Genomic DNA, 8365 nt, shown 5'->3' with positions numbered 1-8365 from the left:
AAACCCAAAATGTCTTGGTTTGTTCAGATCTGTTTTGCGACAAATTAACTTTTGTGCAAAACATTTCGTCAAATAAGCTGATGCTACATTTTTCTGAACGTTTTTTTTTCTGATGTGTACACAACGAATTCATGAACATTAAAGTGCTTTATTTTCTTATTTTTAGCTTGGATCTGACATTATTTCATAAGGGTTTCCCAATGATGAAGTGTTAATATTACAAAATATTACAAAAAATTCACACTTTACTATAAGCTTCAATGCGGTGACACTTTATTTTGATGGTCCATTTGAGTATTAGTAGACTGTCTGCTTAATATCTGCTGAAACTGCTGCTGAACAGACATTATACTGACTATAAGAAACTTTGCAAATACATGTCAACTTACACTAACACCAACCCCAACCTAACAGTCTACTTATAATCTGGAGTAAATATAGTCAAGTAAAATAATAGTAATTCTGTTTACCCTCCTGGCAGATTTTTTAGCTTGTTTTAAGGAAAAACCTGCCTAAACTTTACTTTATTTTAATTTAGGTATTTCAACACAATCTCACGGCAATTCGTAACTTTTTCATTTAGTGGCTAATTCGTATGAATTCGTACGATCTAATTCGTACAATTTAGTACGATTTGCTCATCCCCCAATGACGGTTGGGGTTAGGGGTGGGGTCAAGTGCCACGCCTCCTTTTTAAAATCGTACCATTTCGTACGACTGAACTCGTACGAATTCGTACGAATTAGCCACTAAACTGGCAAAACGTAAAATACTTACGTTTTCTCGTGAGATCAGGCTGGTTATTTTTATATTGACTTTAAGCATTTCTTTCTTCATAAAACAAGATTTAGTTGTCTGGAAAATGTTTCTTGATTTAAAGGTGACCTATTATGCCTCTTTTTACAAGATAGCACACAGATAATGTTTTATAACTCTCTGAAACGGACCCTTTTAGGATTTGATCTTAATTGCAGTGTTTTGTAATATTCTGGAATATTTACCAGAAATATTCCAGCAGCTAGCTCTCTGCAACTCTCACATGGTCGCCCACTGAAACTAAGCAGGGCTGTGCCCGGTCTGTACCTGGATGGGAGACCTCATGGGAAAGCTAGGTTGCTGCCAGAAGTGGTGTTAGTGAGACCAGCAGGGGGCGCTCAACTTGCATTCTGTGTGGGTCCTAATGCCCCAGTATAGTGACGGGGACGCTCGGTGAGCACCATCTTTCGGATGAGACGTTAAACTGAGGTCATTAAAATTCCCAGGATGTCCTTCTATAAAGAGTAGGGGTTTAACCCCGGTATCCTGGACAAATCTGGCCACTGGCCTCTGTCCATCATGGCCTCCTAACCATCCCCATATCATAATTGGCTTCATCACTCTTCTCCTCTCCACCAATCAGCTGGATGTGTGGTGTGATGTCTGGCGTAAAAAGGCTGCCGTCGCGTCATCCAGGCGGATGTTGCACACTGGTGGTGGATGAGGAGCTCCCCACCCCCACCCCCCGGTGCTCCGGTTTCCCCCAAAGTCCTAAGACATGTGGCACAGGTGTATTAGGTAGGCTAAATTGTCCGTAGTGAGTGTGAATGAGAGTGTGGATGTTTCCCAAAGATGAATTGCGGCTGGAAGGGCATCCGCTCCGTAAAAAACGCTGGATAAGTTGGTGGTTCATTCCGTTGTGGCGACCCCAGATTAATAAAGAGACTAAGCCAAAAAAAAAAAATGAATGAATGAATGAATGAATGAATGAAATGTATCTCCCACCCTCAATCTTGAAGAAGTGCAGCAGTCAAACTAGGTAAAGATTTAGTTTAAAAACGAAATAGTTTATATATAATTTTAAGTTGTAAATTCATTTTAAGAAAACAAATCATTTAAAAAGACAAAATATAGAAAAGGAGTGATAAAAAAGCCAAATAAAGCAATTAAAAATAAATTAAATATAATAAATTAAAGTACAAAAGGTGCATTTTAGATCTTTTGGGCTCCATGGCCGGAATTGCTTAGGGCCCCCAAATCACTAAATGTGCCCCTGCCGAGAAGAGAACCGTTTAAGTACCGAACCGATAAGTGGTATCGATAAAAGTAGTAATACTGTTAAAACCTTAACAATACCCATCCCTACTCATAATGCTTTGATGCATTTTTACATATGCACAATACATGACTCAGCAATTTGTGTAGGCGCAATCATAATCAAAAAGTTAATCTGCTGCATGAAGACTCTTTTAAGCGTTAATATACCGTACAGTCTTCATCATATGTACATCTTGGCGATATATATTGATTGCATCTACAGTGTTTGTAAGTGCACGAGCTTCTGTCTGGGAATGTGTTTGTGCACATCTCCGTGTTCTTTGGAAGAGATAAAATCCAAAGAGTTAACAAGAAGCCAAGTCGAGTTTTATTGGAAGCCAAGTCAAAACAGAGATAATTTACATTAGAGATGGGAATTTCACCAATCAGATGGCGCCGCACTGCTGGTGGTGAAAAACTATGAAAGAGATCTCATGCGATTATATATGATGCATTCCAGAAAGCTGTTATAGATGGGTAAACTTCAATGGGAGATGAATGAAAATGTTTGTTTGTAAAAAAGAAAACACTGTAAAGACTTTTCAGACTTAGATTTGGGGCGACACAGTGGCTCACAGCAAGAAGGTTGCAGGTCATTTGACTTTTCTGTGTGGAGTTTGCATGTTCTCCCGGTGTTGGCATGGGTTTTGGGTGCACCCGTTTCCCCCACAGTCCAAAGACATGTGGTACAGGTGATTTAAATAAAAAATAAAAAAAATTGTGTATAGTGTATGTGTGTGCATGTGAGAGTGTATGGATGTTTTCCAGTACTGGGTTGCAGCTGAAAGGACATCCACTGTGTAAAACATATGCTGGATAAGTTGGTGGTTCATTCCGCTGTGGCAACCCCTGATGAATAAAGGCAGTAAGCCGAAGGATAATGAATTATTTAGATTTGATAACTAGTTGCAAACCCTTTTTAAGTTCCTCAAATGGTTAAAAAATGTTAATAAATGTCACAGTTATTTTCAGGTATCTAAGAATACAGCGATTGTTAACCAAGTGTTTTAGAGTATATATTTATGTTTTATAAACTATATATTCAGTATATAGACATGATTGCTATAAAAATATTATATTTTGCTATTTGCATTTGCTGCTGACATGCTTTAAATGTAATTTACCTGAAAACGGTGCCCTCAGCGGCGTCAGATTGTCCTCATCATACGCCTGTTTTTGAAAAACAGCAAAAAACTGATTATGTTGTAAATAAAATATAAAAAACTGTATTAGATCTGCAATGTCGAAAACAATCCATGCCACAATTCTCTGATAACCGGCTCCATTCTAAGAGTTTTGTGTTATACAAGTTATTAAATGGGTGACACGGTGGCTCAATGCTGAGCACTGTTGCCTCACGGCAAGAAGGTCGCTGGTCCCGGCTGGGTCAGCTGGCATTTCTGTGTGGAGTTTGCATGTTTTCCCCATCAGGGGAGCCATAGTGCCCAAGTCCTAAAAAAGTTTCCTTAAAATTATCTTTCAACTAAAATAATAAAAATAATAATAATAATAATAACAACAAATAAATAAATAAATAAATAAATAAATAAATAAATAAATAAATAAATTTATTTATTTATTTATATTTTTTATTATAAAATTGACTGCTGGACTGCTCCATGATGGAAATTTTATTTTGTGATTTTATTATTATTACATAACATTACATTATTATAATAATATTATATTTGATTGTATATTAAATAATATTTAATTACCATTACATTGTAATTGTTTAACTCTCACCACAAATTTGGTATAAAACGATGTTACATATAGTTAATATTTATAATTTCTACTTTTAGATATTTATTGAGGGCCCCCAGATTTCCTGGGGCCCTAAGCGGCAGCTTACCATGCATATTGGTTAAATCCGCCTCTGCTCCCCGTGTTGGAGTGGGTTTCCTCCGAGTGCTCCGGTTTCCCCTACATTACAAACACATGCGCTATAGGTGAATTGAATAAATGAAACTGGCTGTAGTGCATTAATGTGTCTGTGAATGAGTGTTTTCCAGTACTGGGTTGAGGCTGGATAGGAATCCGCTGTATAAAACATATGCTATAATAGTCGGTGGTTCATTCCTAATAGTTTTAATAACTAACTAATTTTGTCTTTGCAATGATGACAGCACATAATATATTGACTAGTTATTTATCAAAATACTAGTATTCAGGTTAAAGTGCTATGTAAAGGCTTCACTAGGTTAGTTTTATTATAGTTTTATTTTTATTATAGTTTAAATAGGCAAGTTATTGGACAACAAGTGGTTTGTTCTGTAGCCAATTGAAAAAAGCAGTATTTCTAAAGAGGGCTAATGTTATTGACCTTAAAATTATTTTTTAAAAAATCTAAACTGCTTTTATTCCAGCCAAACTAAACGAAACAATGCTTTCCCTAGAAGAAAAAAACAATATAGAAAATACTGTGAATATTTCCTAGAGTGTGAAACACTATTTAGAAAATAATAAATAAATAAATAAATAAAAAATTCACAATAATTTTTTAATTTTCTTTTCAAGCTTCTAGAGTTACTGAGAGAGTTATTATTATATCACTGCAGTCCTTTTAATCCACCTTTTTGTGTCAGACCGATGGGACATTTTCTCCAGTGCTTCGACCCATCAGAAAGGTCAGATCAGGAGTGTGTGTTTAGCTTGTCATCGCTGGTGAAACACCATTCAGCTTTTCTAAAACAACTAAGCCCCGGCATGGCCACTCGCCACGTCTATTCTTCCCGAAAACCAGTCAGGTTTCATTTTTCCCTTTCTCTCTCTCTCTCTCTCTCTCTGGAGCTCTCTGAAACGCTCACAATGGAAAGCAGTCATTTAAAACCACAAGAAGCTGGAGCACAGATAATGTAGCGAGGCTTTGCGGTGCACAGGTCCTGTCACCTGGGGTCAGGTTCACCGCTTAAGCCGCTTAGTGCACCAGCAACATGTGTTCACAAACCAGAGGCGACGGAAATCCACCAGCACATTTATGAACATTTTCATTTGCAGGTTGAGATTTAAAAGAAAAAAAAAGCATTAAATCATGTGGCACATTATTCAATTCTTTTAAACGGGTGGAGTTAGTGATGTCAAGGTCATGGGTTCAGTTTCCAGGAATTTTTATATAACACAATGCACAGTGGATGCATCCTGCAAATGCATACACTGAAAAAAAGGTGTAGACCAGCAAGCTTCTTGATAGCAATAAATAGTATTGTGAACATAGGCTCAGTTTCATAGGCTGATAATGTAGCCTTATACATTTCTGGAGAGTGCGAATCATGTAGCCAGAGCTTCTTATGACTGCATTTCATCTTTAAAATGAAGGCTATGGGGTGGTATGACGGTGCTACAATCGCCGCTTTATAAAACACTTTTATTTACTTTAAAATTAGGTTTAGGGAAGGGGGTGGGCGGGTCAATCGGTGCTTTTAAAAACACTATTGGTTGGGTTTAGGGAAGGGGTGGGCGGGTCAATCTGTGCTTTTAAAAACACTTTCAGCTGGGTTTAGGGAAGGGGTGGGCGGGTCAATCTATGCGTTTGAAAACACTATTGGTTGGGTTTAGGGAAGGGGGTGGGCGGGTCAATCTATGCGTTTGAAAACACTATTGGTTGGGTTTAGGGAAGGGGGTGGGCGGGTCAATCGGTGCTTTTAAAAACACTATTGGTTGGGTTTAGGGAAGGGGTGGGCGGGTCAATCTGTGCTTTTAAAAACACTTTCAGCTGGGTTTAGGGAAGGGGTGGGCGGGTCAATCTATGCGTTTGAAAACACTATTGGTTGGGTTTAGGGAAGGGGGTGGGCGGGTCAATCTATGCGTTTGAAAACACTATTGGTTGGGTTTAGGGAAGGGGGTGGGCGGGTCAATCGGTGCTTTTAAAAACACTATTGGTTGGGTTTAGGGAAGGGGTGGGCGGGTCAATCTGTGCTTTTAAAAACACTTTCAGCTGGGTTTAGGGAAGGGGTGGGCGGGTCAATCTATGCGTTTGAAAACACTATTGGTTGGGTTTAGGGAAGGGGGTGGGCGGGTCAATCTATGCGTTTGAAAACACTATTGGTTGGGTTTAGGGAAGGGGGTGGGCGGGTCAATCTGTGCTTTTAAAAACACTATTGGTTGGGTTTAGGGAAGGGGGGGCAGGCCAATTGGTGCATTTGAAAACACTTTCAGTTGGTTTTAGGGAAGGGGTGGGCGGGTCAATCTATGCGTTTGAAAACACTATTGGATGGGTTTAGGGAAGGGGTGGGCGGGTCAATCTGTGCTTTTAAAAACAATATTGGTTGGGTTAAGGGAAGGGGGTGGGCGGGTCAATCTATGCGTTTGAAAACACTACTGGTTGGATTTAGGGAAATGGTAGGTGGGTCAATCTATGCGTTTGAAAATACTATTGGTTGGGTTTAGGGAAGTGGTGCACGGGTCAATCTATGCGTTTGAAAACACTATTGGTTGGGTTTAGGAAAGTGGTGGGTGGGTCAATCTTTGCGTTTGAAAACACTATTGGTTGGGTTTAGGGAAGGGAGTGAGCAGGTCAATAGGTGCTTTTGAAAACGCTTGGTTTGGTTTAGAGAAGGGGGTGGGCGGGTCCATCTGTGCGTTAGAAAACATTATTGATTGGGTTTAGGGAAGAAGGAGGGTCAGTCAGTCAGACGACAGCGGCCTCTGGTGGATTTATGCGAGAACAGCAGGAGTGAATGGTACTCGCGAGAGAATCTTGAGATCTGAAAAAGTGTACACAACAGTCGCTGGTGGAATCACCAAAAACATAAACTGCAAAAACACGTATCTCCGGGAATGTATTTTGCACTCTCCAGAAATGTATATAGGCATATATTTTCAGATTGAGCCTGGGTTTAATATTCTCATGCAAAAAAACATAATCTATGATGATCACAGAGAGCAAGTTTTTCCATTCAGATGCACTACTCTGAACAATGACAATTTGGAAATGTGGTTCAACCAGCATGCTAAAAGCTGTGACAAATATTAACAATAAAGTAACATTTTCCATTGTTTTTCTATGTAAACATGCATGATAGCATCTCACGTTTTTTTTTGCTGATCTTCACATCTACGCAAGCCAAAGAGCTCATAATTACACCACAGATAAGCATGTAAGAATACAGAATATGTGTGCTTTTTACCACCAACTTACTATTAGGGCTGCACGATATTGGTCAAAACTGACATTGCAATATTTTATTTTTCTGCAATACATGTTTGCAAGATTGAGAATAACTTCAGCAGATGAAAACAGTTGAAGTCAGAATTATTAGCCCCCCTGTATATTTTCCTCTAATTTCCCCCGAAGATTTTTTTCGGCACATTCCTAAACATAATAGTTTTAATAACTCATTTCTAATAACTGATTTATTTTACCTTTGCCATGATGACAGTAAATAATATTAGACTAGATATTCTTTAAGACACTTCTATACAGCTTAAAGTGACATTTAAAGCCTTAACTAGGTTAATTGGGGTAAAGTTAGGGTAATTAGGGTAAAGAGTGCTTCATCTTGTATGTTTAGACATTGTACATTGTCAAAATGTCTAGAAAGCATTTGGTTTTAATGAAAGCTTATGAACTGAGATTAAAGTTAACCTGTCAATAATGTTGCATCAACAAAGAGTCTGAATTCAATCTGACAGGTTTCTGTGTAGTTCAAAGTCAACTTCAAAATGCAATATTCTGAATGAGTTCAAAGCCATGTTTACAATATAGGATGCAGTTCTTTGATTATTCAGATTTGTCACAAACTTGCAGCATAGAGATATTTTCCAGAAGAAATTGTGAAAACAACCCCAACTGGCTCCTTATGCTAATGCATACTACTTAACATGAAACATGACAAAAAGAAAAGATAATAATGAGACTTCTCAATGAAACCATTTCAGATTTACATGATGAAACGGTGAGTGGGGTTTGTGCAAACTCTAAATCATGATGCAATGCTGTTGCTGTGCTGTTTGAAAAGGGTTGTTTTGTGGTTATTTTTACATTCATAGATTTTGCTTTTTTTTTTTTTAACATTGCATGTAAAGGGATAGTTCCAAGCAGCAGCATCCCGCTTTCTCTCGTGAAGCTATGTGGAAGTAACTGAAACTGCAATTCATGGAAATTCCGCTAGTCCTGGCTCCATAATAGAGCAGATTTTTATTGGCCCCACAGTTAAAATGGTCAACTCTACAGCAGAAATAAAGATGTTTACAGCCTGCTACAAATAAGAAACATTTTGGTTCATATATCTAACATTACACTTCATGAAAACTGTGAGCGGGGAATTTTTAAAAACTAATTTGATTAATT

The sequence above is a fragment of the Danio rerio genome, chromosome 11, assembly GCF_052040795.2.
Source record: "Danio rerio strain M-AB ecotype USA chromosome 11, GRCz13ab, whole genome shotgun sequence".
Taxonomy (NCBI): domain Eukaryota; kingdom Metazoa; phylum Chordata; class Actinopteri; order Cypriniformes; family Danionidae; genus Danio; species Danio rerio.
The sequence above is the reverse complement of the archived record's forward strand: the minus strand, read 5'-3'. Positions refer to the sequence as shown.